Source organism: Rutidosis leptorrhynchoides, chromosome 2, assembly GCF_046630445.1.
Source record: "Rutidosis leptorrhynchoides isolate AG116_Rl617_1_P2 chromosome 2, CSIRO_AGI_Rlap_v1, whole genome shotgun sequence".
Taxonomy (NCBI): Eukaryota; Viridiplantae; Streptophyta; class Magnoliopsida; order Asterales; family Asteraceae; genus Rutidosis; species Rutidosis leptorrhynchoides.
Window position 1 is genome coordinate 190,316,927 of NC_092334.1, and position 17,537 is coordinate 190,334,463.

Below are 17,537 nucleotides of genomic sequence, written 5' to 3' on the forward strand. Positions count from 1 at the left end.
AACATTCACATATAGAGTGTCTATGGTTGTTCCGAAATATATATAGATGTGTCGACATGATAGGTCGAAACATTGTATACGTGTCTATGGTATCTCAAGATTACATAATATATAATACAAGTTGATTAAGTTATGGTTGGAATAGATTTGTTACCAATTTTCACGTAGCTAAAATGAGAAAAATTATCCAATCTTGTTTTACCCATAACTTCTTCATTTTAAATCCGTTATGAGTGAATCAAATTTCTATGGTTTCATATTGAACTCTATTTTATGAATCTAAACAAAAAAAGTATAGGTTTCTAGTCGGAAAAATAAGTTACAAGTCGTTTTTGTAAAGGTAGTCATTTCAGTCGAAAGAACGACGTCTAGATGACCATTTTAGAAAACATACTTCCACTTTGAGTTTAACCATAATTTTTGGATATAGTTTCATGTTCATAATAAAAATCATTTTCTCAGAATAACAACTTTTAAATCAAAGTTTATCATAGTTTTTAATTAACTAACCCAAAACAGCCCGCGGTGTTACTACGACGGCGTAAATCCGGTTTTACGGTGTTTTTCGTGTTTCCAGGTTTTAAATCATTAAGTTAGCATATCATATAGATATAGAACATGTGTTTAGTTGATTTTAAAAGTCAAGTTAGAAGGATTAACTTTTGTTTGCGAACAAGTTTAGAATTAACTAAACTATGTTCTAGTGATTACAAGTTTAAACCTTCGAATAAGATAGCTTTATATGTATGAATCGAATGATGTTATGAACATCATTACTACCTTAAGTTCCTTGGATGAACCTACTGGAAAAGAGAAAAATGGATCTAGCTTCAATGGATCCTTGGATGGCTCAAAGTTCTTGAAGCAAAATCATGACACGAAAACAAGTTCAAGTAAGATCATCACTTGAAATAAGATTGTTATAGTTATAGAAATTGAACCAAAGTTTGAATATGATTATTACCTTGTATTAGAATGATAACCTACTGTAAGAAACAAAGATTTCTTGAGATTGGATGATCACCTTACAAGATTGGAAGTGAGCTAGCAAACTTGAAAGTATTCTTGATTTTATGAAACTAGAACTTTTGGAATTTATGAAGAACACTTAGAACTTGAAGATAGAACTTGAGAGAGTTCAATTAGATGAAGAAAATTGAAGAATGAAAGTGTTTGTAGGTGTTTTTGGTCGTTGGTGTATGGATTAGATATAAAGGATATGTAATTTTGTTTTCATGTAAATAAGTCATGAATGATTACTCATATTTTTGTAATCTTATGAGATATTTCATGCTAGTTGCCAAATGATGGTTCCCACATGTGTTAGGTGACTCACATGGGCTGCTAAGAGCTGATCATTGGAGTGTATATACCAATAGTACATACATCTAAAAGCTGTGTATTGTACGAGTACGAATACGGGTGCATACGAGTAGAATTGTTGATGAAACTGAACGAGAATGTAATTGTAAGCATTTTTGTTAAGTAGAAGTATTTTGATAAGTGTATTGAAGTCTTTCAAAAGTGTATAAATACATATTAAAACACTACATGTATATACATTTTAACTGAGTCGTTAAGTCATCGTTAGTCGTTACATGTAAGTGTTGTTTTGAAACCTTTAGGTTAACGATCTTGTTAAATGTTGTTAACCCAATGTTTATAATATCAAAAGAGATTTTAAATTATTATATTATCATGATATTATGATATATAATATATCTCAGTATGATGTATATACAGTTAAATGTCGTTACAATGATAATCGTTACATATATGTCTCATTTCGAAATCATTAAGTTAGTAGTCTTATTTTTACATATGTATTTCATTGTTAATACACTTAATAATATATTTACTTATCATTTAACATAATTAACCAAGTGTATCAATATCTTAATATGATTCATATGTACCTAGTAAGACGTTGTTATAACGATAATCGTTATATATATCGTTTTCGAGTTTCTTAAATTAATAGTCTCATTTTTATGTATATAACTCATTGTTAAAATACCTAATGAGATACATACTTATAATAAAAACATGTTAACTATATATATAACCATATATATGTCATCGTATAGTTTTTACAAGTTTTAACGTTCGTGAATCACCGGTCAACTTGGGTGGTCAATTGTCTATATGAAACATATTTCAATTAATCAAGTCTTAACAAGTTTGATTGCTTAACATGTTGGAAACATTTAATCATGTAAATATCAATCTCAATTAATATATATAAACATGGAAAAGTTCGGGTCACTACAGGTTAAACCTATAACTCACCAACATTTTTGTTGACGTTTTAAGCATGTTTATTCTCAGGTGATTATTAAGAGCTTCCGCTGTCGCATACTTAAATAAGGACAAGATTTGGAGTCCATGCTTGTATGATATTGTGTAAAAACTGCATTCAAGAAACTTATTTTGTTGTAACATATTTGTATTGTAAACCATTATGTAATGGTCGTGTGTAAACAGGATATTTTAGATTATCATTAATTGATAATCTACGTAAAGCTTTTTAAAACCTTTATCTATGAAATAAAGGTTATGGTTTGTTTTAAAAATGAATGCAGTTTTTGAAAAACGTCTCATATAGAGGTCAAAACCTCGCAACGAAATCAATTAATATGGAACGTTTTTAATCAATAAGAACGGGACATTTCAGTACGAATGATGTTATTTGAAAAGTTTCGAGTACATCGATGATGAAAGTGTAAAATCAAACATATATTCGAATAATACACTTGATTAATTATGAATTTGATTTTTATTGAATTGAGACAGAGATTGTAATTAACGATGGTTTGACGAAGGACGTACATCATTGCATATTTGTAATATGAATTAACTGAGTAGTTAAGATTCACACATAATAGCTTAGTACGGGAAGATTTATTATGGTTTAAAAATTTATACATATAAAATATACATATAAATCTTTCGATTGGAAATGAGTTAATACTTCATAACTCGTTGATACAATATATTTGTTGTTGATTTGTAATGATGTCCACAATGATTCTTGAACTGACAGAGTTTGTGATGTTAAGGTGCTGTTGATTCTGACGATACTGATGGCACTGACTGTGTTGATGATGCTACGGTCATGTTGATGCTGTTGGTAAAAAAATTCTAGCTTGTAAATCGTACACCATTTTCGATCAAAGTTTCTACTCTACCATCTCTGTTCACTCATCCGATTTACGGTCAGAATTAAATAATCTCTAAGATTTTGGAGATTACATAACTGCCGCAGAGATATCTCTTCAATGAAGTTATGAATTAATACTTCATCGTTTGTTGTTGTTGATATTCCTGGATATTTACAGGGCGTATGACGTTGATGTTTGAGATACAGATTGTGATGTTGCGGTATGGGATGTGGATGTTGTTGTTGGTGGTGGTGATGGTACTGTTGGTGTTGCTGATGGTGGTACTGTTTATGCTGCTGGTGCTGCGGCTGGTGTTTGTAACCTTTACACCATATTCTCCAAAGCCACTACCCGAGCGCGAAGCTCGTTGACTTCTTCTATTACACCGGGGTGATTGTCGGTTCGGACGAGCGGATAAATAAAATCTAGAATTTGGTGTAGTATGTAATCGTGACGAGATACTCTAGAAATAAGAGAGAAAATGGTGTTTCGGATAGGTTCGCCGGTAAGTGCTTCAGGTTCTTCGCCAAGAGGACAATGTGGTGGATGGAAGGGATCACCTTCTTCTTGTCTCCAATGATTAAGGAGGCTACGAACCCATCCCCAATTCATCCAGAATAGATGATGACTAATTGGTTGATCCATTCCGGTCACACTGCTTTCGGAACTTGAATGGGATTCCATTTCGGAATCCGAGGGACTTGATCTAATGACAAATTCCATTTCGTACGATTGAATAAAGAATTTTTCGATATGAAATGATTTTTCAGCTATCGGGTGGTATTCTAATTATATAGAGCAAAAGGTTTCATAGATTACGGAGGAATTTACGGAATATGTCAGGCAAAGTTTACAGTAACAGATACGCTAAGATATGAATTAGCAGATACGCTAAGATATGAATTTTGTCTATATACTATTTAAGCAATCAATGCAATAAGATGTGTCTAGACTAAGAATGATAAGCAGGTAATTTCCGACAAGAATGATGAGCAAAACTTTTGAAATGCAGACACGGTCGAAGTCCAGACTCACTAATGCATCCTAACGACTATCAGTTAGACACACTAATGCAGACCTGGTTCGCTAAGACCACCGCTCTGATACCAACTGAAAGGACCCGTTCATATACATTATAAACGATTCACAATAGTTGATTACATCGCGAGGTATTTGACCTCTATATGATACATTTTACAAACATTGCATTCGTTTTTAAAAGACAAACTTTCTTTACAACAAAAATTGACGGTATGCACACCATTTCATAATACATCCAACTATAATTGACTTAATAATAATCTTGATGAACTCAATGACTTGAATGCAACGTCTTTCAAAATATGCCATGAATGACTCCAAGTAATATCCTTAAAATGAGTTAATGCACAGCGGAAGATTTCTTTAATACCTGAGAATAAACATGCTTTAAAGTGTCAACCAAAAGGTTGGTGAGTTCATAGGTTTATCATAACAATCATTTTAATATATTAATAGACCACAAGATTTCCGTTTATAAATATATGTACACTCGCAAGTGTATAAAAGTATTCTATAAGTTGTAGGCACCCGGTAACAAGCCTTAACGTTCATGTTTTACCCTCTGAAGTACACCAGATCAGGTATGTTTAAAATAACCTCGAAGTACTAAAGCATCCCATAGTCAGGATGGGGTTTGTCAGGCCCAATAGATCTATCTTTAAGATTCGCGCCTACCATACATAGACAAGTAGTTTAATGTTACCAAGCTAAGGGTATATTTCTGGTTTAAACCCACGTAGAATTAGTTTCAGTACTTGTGCCTATATCGTAAAACAGTTATAAAATATGCATGTATTCTCAGCCCAAAAATATATAATGCAAAAGCATTTAAAAAGGGAGCTATGAAAACTCACAATACTATATTTCGTAGTAAAAATACATATAACGTCATTTAACAAGTGCAAGGTTGGCCTCGGATTCACGAACGTATCAATATTGAGATTCAATATTGCAGGAAAGTACGTAGACGCAACGGAGATGATAAACACTAGATTGACCTCACGAGCATACCCATGAACCATACCCATCACCTCCATAGCTATAACCTATAATTTTCTTAGCTTCGACTCATTCAAAAAAACTATTTTGAAATCACTCGGACAGCACTCCGTCGTAATATTTTATATATACTAATAATATCTTGAAATAATACAGAGCAAATATATATATATATATATATATATATATATATATATATATATATATATATATATATATATATATATATATATATATATATATATATATATATATATATATATATATATATATATATATATATATATATATATATATATATATATAAATCGATTAAGAGAGTTTAGAGAAATATATTTTCAAGTTTCTATGAAATAATGAAACCTATTGAATTCTATTTATAATAGATTTTTGAATTATTAAAGTGAATTATTAAAGTATGAATTATTAAAGTGAATTATTAAAGTATGAATTATTAAAGTTAAAGTAAAGTAAAAGTAAAGTAAAAGAAAAGTTAAAGTATAGTAAAAGTATAAAAACTATGTATGTATAATACGCGTATAAATATATATAATATTAATTTAAATCGTTATATATATTTAATGAAATAAAATATAAATATCGTTATATTTATTATACTGGTTAAGTAATGAGTTGTCAAAAGTGATTCTAGATATTTATAAAAGTTTAATAATAAAGTTTTTTTTTAAACTGAAACGTTTTTGTACGTTTGAAAATAGATTAATAGAATATTATGGAAACCAATTCTCCACTAGCTTTTGTCTAACTTTCGTAAATGACACTTTTTATTTTTATTTATAAATAGCTTTACAAATTATTCCGAATATCGTTAAGAGGAATAGATTTCTCAAATCATAGTGGACCTCTCAACAGAGACTTGTAATCATAATTCAATGTTTCTGATAATTCAATCATTTAATATATTTTTTTAAATTTCATCGATAATCATATTGAAATAAATACGTTCATATAAAGCATTATACTTTTAAATACTTTGTTGACATTTTCAATTTATAACATATACACATATACATACATATTCATATATGTTCATTTAATGGTTCGTGAATCATTGGAATTTGGTCGAGGTTTAAATGAATGTATAAACATAGTTTAAAATTCTTGAGATTTAACTTAACAAACTTTTCTTATCATGTCGGAATAATATAAAGATTAAAGTTTAAATTTGGTCAGAAATTTCCGGGTCGTCACACCGGATGATTGTCGGTCGGAACGAGCGGATGAATAAGGTTTAGAATTTTAGATAGAAGATAATCGTGACGAGCTACCCTGGAGATGAGACTAAAAATGGTGTTTTGAACTGGTTCGCCGGTAAGTGCTTCAGGTTCTTCGCCAAGATTGCAGGTTGGTGGGTGGAAAGGATCGCCTTCTCCTTGTCACTATTGATTAAGTCGACTACGAACTCATCAAATGAAATGGGGATGGATGATTGGTTGATTCATTCTGGTGACACTGCTTTTAGAGCTTAGGTGAACATCCATGTCAGAATAGCTGTCGGGTTCTGAAGAACTTGAACTAGTGACGAGTTCCATTTTGTACTATTGAGTAAAGGGTTTTTCGATATAAAATGATTTTTAGATATTGGATGATATTCTTATTACATAGAATACCTATATATAGTACAGAAGATCCCGTAGATTACGGAGAAATTTTCGAAAGCTGTCAGGAAAAGTTTACAGTAACAGATACGCTAAGATATGAATTTTGTCTATACACTATTCATGGAATCAATGCAGTAAGATGTTTCTAGACTAAGAATGATAAGCAGGTAATTTCCTAAGGATGATAAGTAGGTAATTTTCGACACAAAATGATAAGCAAAAATTTTGACATGCAGACACGGTCAAAGTCCAGACTCACTAATGCATCTAAACAACTATCAGTTAGACACTCTAATGCAAGACCTGGTTCGCTAAGACCATCGCTCTGATACCACCTATAACGACCCGTCCTAATCTATCTAGAGGAATACATTACATTTGGTTACATCGCGAGGTACTTGACCTCTATATGATACATTTTACAAACATTGCATTCGTTTTTAAAAGACAAACTTTCATTTCATCAAAAGTTGACGACATGCATACCATTTCATAATATATCCTACATAATTGACTTAATAATAATCTTGATGAACTCAACGAATCGAATGCAACATCTTTTGAAATGTGTCATGAATGACTCCAAGTAATATCTCTAAAATGAGCAAATGCACAGTGGAAGATTTCTTTCATACTTGAGAATAAATATGCTTTCAAGTGTCAACCAAAAGGTTGGTGAGTTCATAGGTTTATCATAAGCAATAAAATTCATCATTTTGATAGACAACAAGATTTAAATACGGTACACCAATCTCGTGTACGAAACCATTTTTCATAATGCTTAGCAGAGTAGGTTCGTATCCTTTTCTCCCCCGTAGGTTGCCTCGCGATTTTTAAATAACTGTACAGATATCTCGTGTATAAAATATCATACATATAACCTGTGTATAAAATCATTCTCTCGATACATAACATTCACTTTACTTTCATTGTTTGGCTTGGTAACCGACCTTAACATATAATGCGCATCAATAATATCCCCAAAATAGAACATCTCGTCTGTATAATATATAAACTTCGAAGTACTAAACACCACGCCCACTAGCTCTTCCGTCTAGTGAACATTCTGGGTGGGGGTGTTAAACCCGGTAGCTACCTTTAGGATTCGTGTGAATTAGGGTCATACCCGATTCTAATTCTTAGGTTACCAAGCAATAATAATCAGGAGAAAATATTCACAACAATTAGTGGCAATTATCATGTCTAACTAAGTCAATAATAATCCACAGAACTTCTGTCTGCATAATAATTCATTCGAGGAATGTTTTTCTTGTGTCTATCTCGTCTAACATTTATAAAAGCATTTCATGTATTTGCAGTTCAAAATATATTTCAAAAGAATTTAATAAAGCAGTTATAAAAACGGCGCATGTATTCTCAATCCCAAAAATATAAAGAGTAAAAGGGAATCAAATAAACTCACTATTCTGTATTTTCTAGTAAAAATACATATGACAACATTGAACAAGTGTAAGGTTGACCTCAAATTCACGAACCTATATCATTTGTGTACATGCATTAATACACATAATCATCTTCGAATAAGTTTATATATATAACCTATTAATGGTAATATTTTTATATTGATAATATATTTATATTTCATATATTCCTTTTATAAAACATTTTGTTATGTTATATGTGTTACATATATATATATATATTTATGTATTTCATTTGTTTATCAAAATAGTAGTTCTAATTATACTAAGTTAATATTAGTAAAAATAATGATAATAACATTAATATTATACTTTTGTAAATAATAACTCTATTAATGAAAATAACAATGATACTAATAATAATAATACTTGTAAAATATTAATTTTATTGTTAATGATAGTTATGATAATGATTTTAGTAATTACATAATAATACTCGGGATATAAATAATAATACTTACGTTAATATTAACAATTCTATTATTTAAAAAATATACTAATACCAATATTTACGAAAATAATAATAATTTGTATTATTTTCATAATGATAATAATAATAATAATAATCATAATCATAATAATGATAAAAATACTTAAAATGATAAATTTATAAATAACAATAATATTAATAATATTTATGATAATACTACTGATAATATTAAGAATAATATTATTAAATAATAATACTAGTAATGATAATACCATAAACTATATTAAAGTTAATAATTTTATTAATCATGTTATTAATAATAATATCGATACTAATTAATAATACCATAATACTAATCAATAATGATAATAATACCTGATAATGATAATGATATTAGTTATAACAATATTAATACTAATTATAGTTGCTATACTTGTAATAATAACATTAATTGAATAATGAGAATAATAATAATTTTAACATTTATAATCATAACAATAATAATAATAATCACAACAATAATAATCATATTAATAATAATAATAATAGTAATAATAATTAATATTAATGAGTAATAAAAATAACAATAATAAATAAAGACTACCTCAAAAAAATGAATTCCACAAAAAAAGACAGCCCATGGGTGACTCGAACCCCAGACCTCTAGATACCCGACACAACCCTTAACCATCTACGCTGCCTTGCTTATTCTATTTTATTTTATGCCTTTAATTCATTTATTTTGTTTTCTATTCTATCTTCTTCCTCAATAAGTTCAACTTGACAGGAAAATCCATATCCCCATAACAATTGGTTTTTGATTCAAATTAGGATATTTAAGATTGAGCCAGGGTCAACTAGTACTTCTGATTTGAATTAACAGACACGGAGAAGAAATAAAAAAAAATAAAGAAGAAACAAAAAAAAACAGTCGCTGTTCCGGTAAAAAAAAAAAATAAAGAACTCAATCTTGATTTTTGAATTTAAGAGTGTTTTAGATAAAACTTTCTACATGAAATAGATTGCATATCGTTCATAGAAACTTCAATCATCAGTTGTTCCAAAATCATTAAAACGAACTTCAATTTAACCATGAACACAAAGGTTGACTTTTGATTTGGAAAGTTTAACTCCAAAATTTGAATTCGATAGAAAGAATTGGGGTTTGAGAGTTTACAGATAGTTTTAATGGACAATTGCTAACAACTCTGCATAATTACATTTTGAAAATGGTTTCAAATTCGATTTCTGGCCAAAAGGTTGAAGCTACAGAGCGTCGAGCTGTTCTCCTTTTGTTTCTGTTTTAAAAATCAAATTTTCTATGTGAAGTGGGTTGTGTCTGAATAACATAAGGGATGATAATACTCCTAATCAATCTGTATTGTTTTGTAGTGAGGATTGTCGACACCAAAATATTACAGCAGGTACGAAAATAAATAAAAAATATAAAGTGAAAACTACTCTAAACAAATTTTGGTTTTATGTTCTAAGTTTAATCCACTGGGAATCAAATTCGTACCAATTAATACAGTATGATGGTTACTGAAAGCAGATTCGTACCAATCTAGTTGTTATTGTAAATTTATAAATAATTTAAATATATTAATAATAATAATAATACTAATTAATAATAATTATAATAATAATAATAATCATAATATTATTTATAAGATATAACTTATAATATATTTAAAAATACTGATAATAATTTTATTAATGATACTAATAATAATACTGATATTATTAATAATGGTAATATAAATTTTAATAGTTTTATTATGGAAATGATAATAATAATTACTTACAATACTTTATATATTTTAAATAAAATAAATTTTAATTTTTACAATATTGAATTGATATTAATTAATAATAATACTAATTGTAATAATACTAATATTATTAATAATAATAATAATATTAGTAATATTAATACTATATCAATTTTATATATATCAAACTCATATTTATAGATTTATATATTTAAGATGATATTACTAGTATTGACATTAATATTGAAAGAAATAATAATAATAATATTATTATAACAACTATAATTATACTTGTATTACATATATGTATTATTATTTATGTATTATTTATTACTCATATATCATATAATAACTTTTATTAATTATTTAATATTTCTAAGATATATATATATATATATATATATATATATATATATATATATATATATATATATATATATATATCACAATATATTATAAATAATATATGTATATATATATATATATATAGATTTACTTTTAATAATTACTTAATGATTCTGTTTTATTATTTTACATTTTTAACTTAAATGATTAAATTAAATTTTATTAATTCAAAATGTTATATATACACTTTAATTATATATATATATATATATATATATATATATATATATATATATATATATATATATATATATATATATATATATATATTATTTACACACAACTGTTCGTCGGGGATGGTCAAAAGGTCATTTGAATATATGAACATAGTTCCAAAGTTTTCGAGACTCAACATTACAGACTTTGCTTATCATATCGAATTCATATAAAGATTAAGTTTAAATTTGGTCGGAAATTTCTGGGTCGTCAGAAGTGTCATTCTACCTTCTCTTACATTAATGAATGCTTCGGTGGTTGCTAAAAATGGACGACCTAAAATTAGAGGAATATCAAGGTCTTCCTCCATATTAATAACTATGAAGTTTGCAACAAAGGTCAAACTTCCCACTTTAATAAGTAAATTATTGGCTATTCCAACCGGTTGTTTAATGGTTTGTTCAAATAATTGAACACCTATGCTGGTTGGTCGTAATTTACCCACACTTAATCTTTTGTATAAGGAAAGAGGCATAACATTTGCACTTGCTCCTAAATCTGCGAGTCCATTATACATAGCACCATCATTAAGCAAGCAAGAAATGATAAATTCACCTGGGTCTCCTACTTTAGTAAGTAGAGTTGGTTTGTTAACCTTTTCCAGGTGATCTTTTCTTGGTTCTTTCACTTCTGTTCACATTTTTCTTCGTTTCTTGGAATGGGAGGTTTGTATAGGAATTCTTCTTCATCACTCCAATTTGAAGCTTCCTCGTCTTCCAATTTTGGTTTTTTATATGTTGTTGATAACATATTTATGTTTTCATTCTGAGGGTTTTGTTGGGTGGTGAAATTATGATTGACTTCATTGTCAACTTCCATTGGATCATGTATGTAATGTTTAACTCTGTGACCATTAACTTTAAATTCAATCCCATTTGAATTTATCAACTCTATTGTTCCATATGGGAAAACTCTTTTGACTATGAATGATCCAGACCATCTTGATTTTAATTTTCCAGGAAATAGCTTGAATCGTGAATTGAAAAGAAGAACTCATTCTCCTTCCTTAAATTCTTTTGAACTTCTGATTCTTTTATCATGCCATTTCTTCATTCTTTCCTTATAGATTAACGAATTTTCATATGATTCATGTCTTAATTCTTCTAATTCGTTTAGTTGACTTAACCGTAGATGTCCGGCTTCATGTAAATCAAGATTACATGTCTTCAAAGCCCAAAATGCTTTGTGCTCAATTTCTACTGGAAGGTGACATGCTTTTCCGTAAATGAGTTTAAAAGGTGTGGTGCCAATTGGAGTTTTGTAGGCTGTCCTAAAAGCCCAGATTGCATCCTCCAATTTCATGGACCATTCCTTCGGATTTGATCCTACAGTTTTCTCTAGAATATGTTTTAATGCTCGATTGGTATTTTCAACTTGTCCACTTGTTTGTGGATGATAAGCGGTTGAGATTTTATGAGTTACTCCATATCTTTTGAGAACTTTCTCAAGTTGATTATTACAAAAATGAGTACCCCGATCACTTATTAAAGCTTTCGGTGTTCCGAACCTAGCAAAAAGACGTTTTAAGAAGTTGACTACAACTCGTGCATCGTTAGTTGGGAGAGCTTGTGCTTTCGCCCATTTAGATACATAATCAATGGAAACGAGAATGTAGAGATTATTATGAGATTTTGGAAATGGACCTACAAAGTCAATACCCCAAACGTCAAATACTTCACAAACTTGAATGACATTTTGTGGCATTTCATCATGTTGACTTATTTTTCTGGCCCTTTGACAAGCATCACAGGATTTACAAAGAAGGTGTGCGTCTTTGAAAATTGTAGGCCAATAGAATCCAGCGTCGTAGACTTTTCTTGCTGTGAGTTGAGGCCCATAATGCCCTCCAGTTGGTCCTGTGTGACAATGGTTTAAGATTTGACTAGCTTCATCTCTGAATACGCATCGGTGTATTATTCCATCGGGACAACTTTTAAACAAATGTGGATCTTCCAAAAAATAGTGTTTTATATCACTAAAGAATTTCTTTCGTTTTTGGTACGACAACCCTTTTTCAAGGAATCTACATACTAAGTAGTTTGCATAGTCTGCAAACCATGGAATCTCATTATAATCGGTCTTCAAAAGATATTCATCAGGAAAGTTGTCTTGTATAGCCGATTCATTTAGAACTTCTAATTCAGGATTTTCAAGACGAGAAAGATGATCAGTTGCGAGATTTTCTGCTCCCTTTTTGTCTCGGATTTCAATATCTAACTCTTGTAAGAGTAAGATCCAACGGATTAATCATGGTTTAGCATCTTGTTTTGAAAATAAGTATCTAAGAGCAGAATGATCAGTATAGACCACCGTTTTACCTAGAACGAGATATAAACCAAATTTGTCAAAAGCAAAGACAATAGCAAGGAGTTCTTTTTCAGTAGTTGTGTAATTTGTTTGTGCTCCTTGTGATGTCTTACTAGCGTAATAAATAGGTTGAAATCATTTTTCAATCCTTTATCCTAAAACGGCTCCCATTGCAAAATCACTTGCATCGCACATGAGTTCAAATGGTAGATTCCAATTTGGAGTTATCATGATTGGTGCATTAGTGAATTTTTCTTTAAGAATATTAAAAGATTTGATGCATTCAACTGAAAAGATGAATGGAGCATCCTTTTCTAGGAGTTTGTTCATAGGAGTGGCAATTTTAGAAAAGTCTTTTATGAAACGTCGGTAAAAACCGGCATGCCCTAGAAAACTCCTAACTCCTCTAACATTGGTGGGATGTTAAAGTTTAGCAATTACATCTACTTTAGCTCTATCCACTTCAATTCCTTCCTTTGAAATTTTATGACCAAGAATGATGCCTTCTTTAACCATGAAATGGCATTTCTCCTAATTAAGAACTACATTTGATTGCTCGCATCTAATAATCATTCGTTCAAGATTAACTAGACATGATTCAAATGTATCACCGAAGACTGAAAAGTCATCCACGAAAACTTCCATGTATTCTTCTATCATATCGTGAAAAATCGCCATCATGCACATTTGAAAGGTTGCAGGGGCGTTGCAAAGTCCAAATGGCATGCGTTTGTAAGCAAAAGTACCATAAGGGCACGTGAATGTGGTTTTCTCTTGGTCCTCGAATGCGATTGGAATTTGAAAATATCCGGAAAAACCGTCAAGAAAATAATAGTAACTATTTTCGGCTAACCTTTCCAACATTTGATCAATGAAAGGTAAGGGAACGTGATCTTTTCTGGTGGCGTCATTTAATTTTCTATAATCAATACAGACACGCCATCCTGTTACAGTCCTAGTAGGAATAAGCTCATTTTTTTCATTTGTGATGACAGTCATGCCACCCTTCTTAGGTACGCATTGAACTGGGCTTATCCATGGACTATCAGAAATTGAATAAATTAAACCTGCATCTAGCAATTTAATAATTTATTTCTTAACAACATCTTGCATATTAGGATTTACTCTTCGTTGGCATTGTACATATGTTTTATGACCTTCTTCCATAAGTATTTTATGTGTGTAATACAAAGGACTTATGCCTTTAATGTCATGAATCTTCCAAGCAATAGCTGGTTTATGAGCTTTTTGCACAGAAATGAGTTAAGATTTTTCACTTTTCGTAAGAGAAGACAATATTATTACAGGTAATTCAGATTCACCATGTAAATAAGCGTATTCCAAATGGTTTGGAAGTGGCTTTAACTCTAATGTCGGTGGTTCTTCTATCGATGATTTGTATCGATATATGTCTTCCTCTTTTAGTATTTGAAGTTCTTCTATTGTTGGTTCATATTCATTAGCCATGAGTGTGGCAAATATTTCAGCTTCATCAATTGGTTCAGTTCCTTCTCCTAAAGAACATTCTCCTGTTCCTTGTAATTCTGGAAATTCTTGTAACAATTCTGCAAGTGAATCTATAGTTTGAATGTAATAACATGTATCATCTGCAGATTGCGGTTGTTGCATGGCTCTATTAACAGAAAAGGTAACACTCTCGTCCTCTATACTTAGGGTCAGTTTCTTACCGAACACGTCTATTATTGCTTTAGCCGTATTTAAGAATGGTCTTCCTAATATGAGAGGAACTCGAGAATCTTCTTCCATGTCCAGAATAACAAAATCTACTGGAAATACTAAAGCACCAACTTTAACTAGCATGTTCTCCATTATCCCTCTAGGATATTTTACTGATCGATCGGCTAGTTGTATGCTTATTCGTGTTGGTTTCAATTCTCCTAGGTCTAGTTTAGCGTATAATGAATATGACATTAAATTTATACTAGCACCTAAGTCTGCCAATGTTTCTATTGAACTAAGACTACCTAGAAAACATGGAATTGTGAAACTTCCTAGATCAGAGAGTTTTTCTGGTAGTTTATTCAACAATATTGCAGAACAATTAGCATTCATTGTAACAGCCGAGAGTTCTTCCATTTTCTTTCTATTTGTGATTAGATCTTTCAACAATTTAGCATATCTAGGCATTCCTGAAATCACATCAATGAAAGGAAGATTGACATTTATTTGTTTAAACATATCCAAGAATTTGGATTGATCGGCTTCAAGTCTTTCTTTTCTCATTTTACTTGGGTAAGGAAGCGGTGGTTGGTATGGTTTAACATAAGGTTTAGCCTTAACTGTGTTATCTTCATTAACCTTTTCAACTACCGGTTCTGATTCCTTCTCTTGTTCATGCTGTGGTGCCTGTGTAGTAGGAATAGAGTCATCAGAAAATACAGGTATTTTAAGTGGTTTAAGTGTAATACCACTTCTCGTGGTAATGGCTTTAGCTGTTTCATTCCGGGGGTTAGCATTTGTATCGCTAGGTAGACTTCCCGGTTTTCTTTCACCTATCAACCTTGCTAGGTTGCTTACTTCTTTTTCCAGATTTTGAATAGAAGCTTGTTGATTTCTAAATGTTTGAGCATTTTGTTCATTGGTTTGTTTCTGAGATGTGAAAAATTGAGTTTGAGATTCAACTAGCTTCGACATCATATCTTCTAAATTTGGCTTTTTATCATCGGTTTGTGGTGGTTTATTTTGAAAAATAGGTCTTTAGTGGTTGTAAGTATTGTTAGATACTTGTTGATTGCTAGGACCTTGTTGGTTGTTGTATGGAACATTTCGGTTATAATTCTGATTTTGATTGTAGTTTGGTCTTGGCGGTTGATAATTATTCTGATAATTATTTCCAGGCCTTTGGTTTATATATGAAACATTCTCTCTTTGTTCCATTGTTTGTTCAATACTGAGACAATCTTTTGTCAAATGTGGTCCTCCACACTGCTCACAACTAATTCGTATAGCGTGAATATCTTTAGTCATCTTTTCCATTCATCTTTCAAAAGCATCTAACTTTGCGGAAATGGAATCAAAGTCATGGCTAGAATCGGCTCTAGCCGCTTTAGATGATCTAACGATGTCTTTTTCTTGATGCCACTCATGTGAGTGGGAGGCAGTGTTATCAATAATTTTGTAAGCTTCAGTTACAGTTTTCTTCATAATGGAACCACCAGCTGCTATATCGATGTCTTTTCATGTAGTAATGTCGTATCCTTGGTAGAATATTTATACTATTTGATAAGTATCTAAACCATGTTGAGGACATCCTCTCAACAACTTTCCAAATCTTGTCCACGCATCATATAAAGTTTCATTTGGCTTTTGCGTGAACGTAACAATTTCTCCTTGAAGTCTCACAGCTTTAGATGCCGAAAAGAATTGTTTAAGAAAATTTTCAACTAAGACATCCCATGTATCAATCGCCCCTTCAGGTAACGATTCTAACCAATCTTTGGCTTCTCCCTTTAAAGTCCAGGGAAATAACATGAGATAGATCTATTCATCCTCAACTTCTCTGATTTTGAATAGAGTACAGATCCTATTAAAGGTACGAAAATGTTCGTTTGGATCTTCCTTCGGTGCACCACTAAATTGGCATTGATTAGTTACCATATGTAGAATTTGTCCTTTGATTTCATAATCTGGCGCATAAATGTCTGGTTGAGTAATTGCATGACCCTGGCCAGTGCGTTTAGCCCTCATTCGGTCTTCCATACTTAGAGGTTCCAGATTTTCCATGATTGAATTTTTTGAATCTGAATCACTTGAGGATTCTGATTTAATGGTTTCTTCCTCGACAATCTCTGGATGAGTGATTTGTGGTTCAGGAGGAATGATTAGTGATTCAGGATCTCTGAATTGTCCTTGAATATCCTCCGGATTCTCAATTGTGAGGTCGGGTTCAAAAAATGGATTATCGGAAATTTGAATTGGAGTACTTGGTCGACTAGATGACGATTCTAAAGAAAAATCAACGGCGACAATATTGGCTAGATGTCTTGATCGAGTTACAGGTGGTGAACGTATAAAAGGTGGTGAACGTTTTGCTCGGTGCATTCACTGAATATCCTATTAGTTATGAAAATAAAAATTATTAAAGCTATCAAATTAATAGCCAATAGATGCAGCAAGTAGCC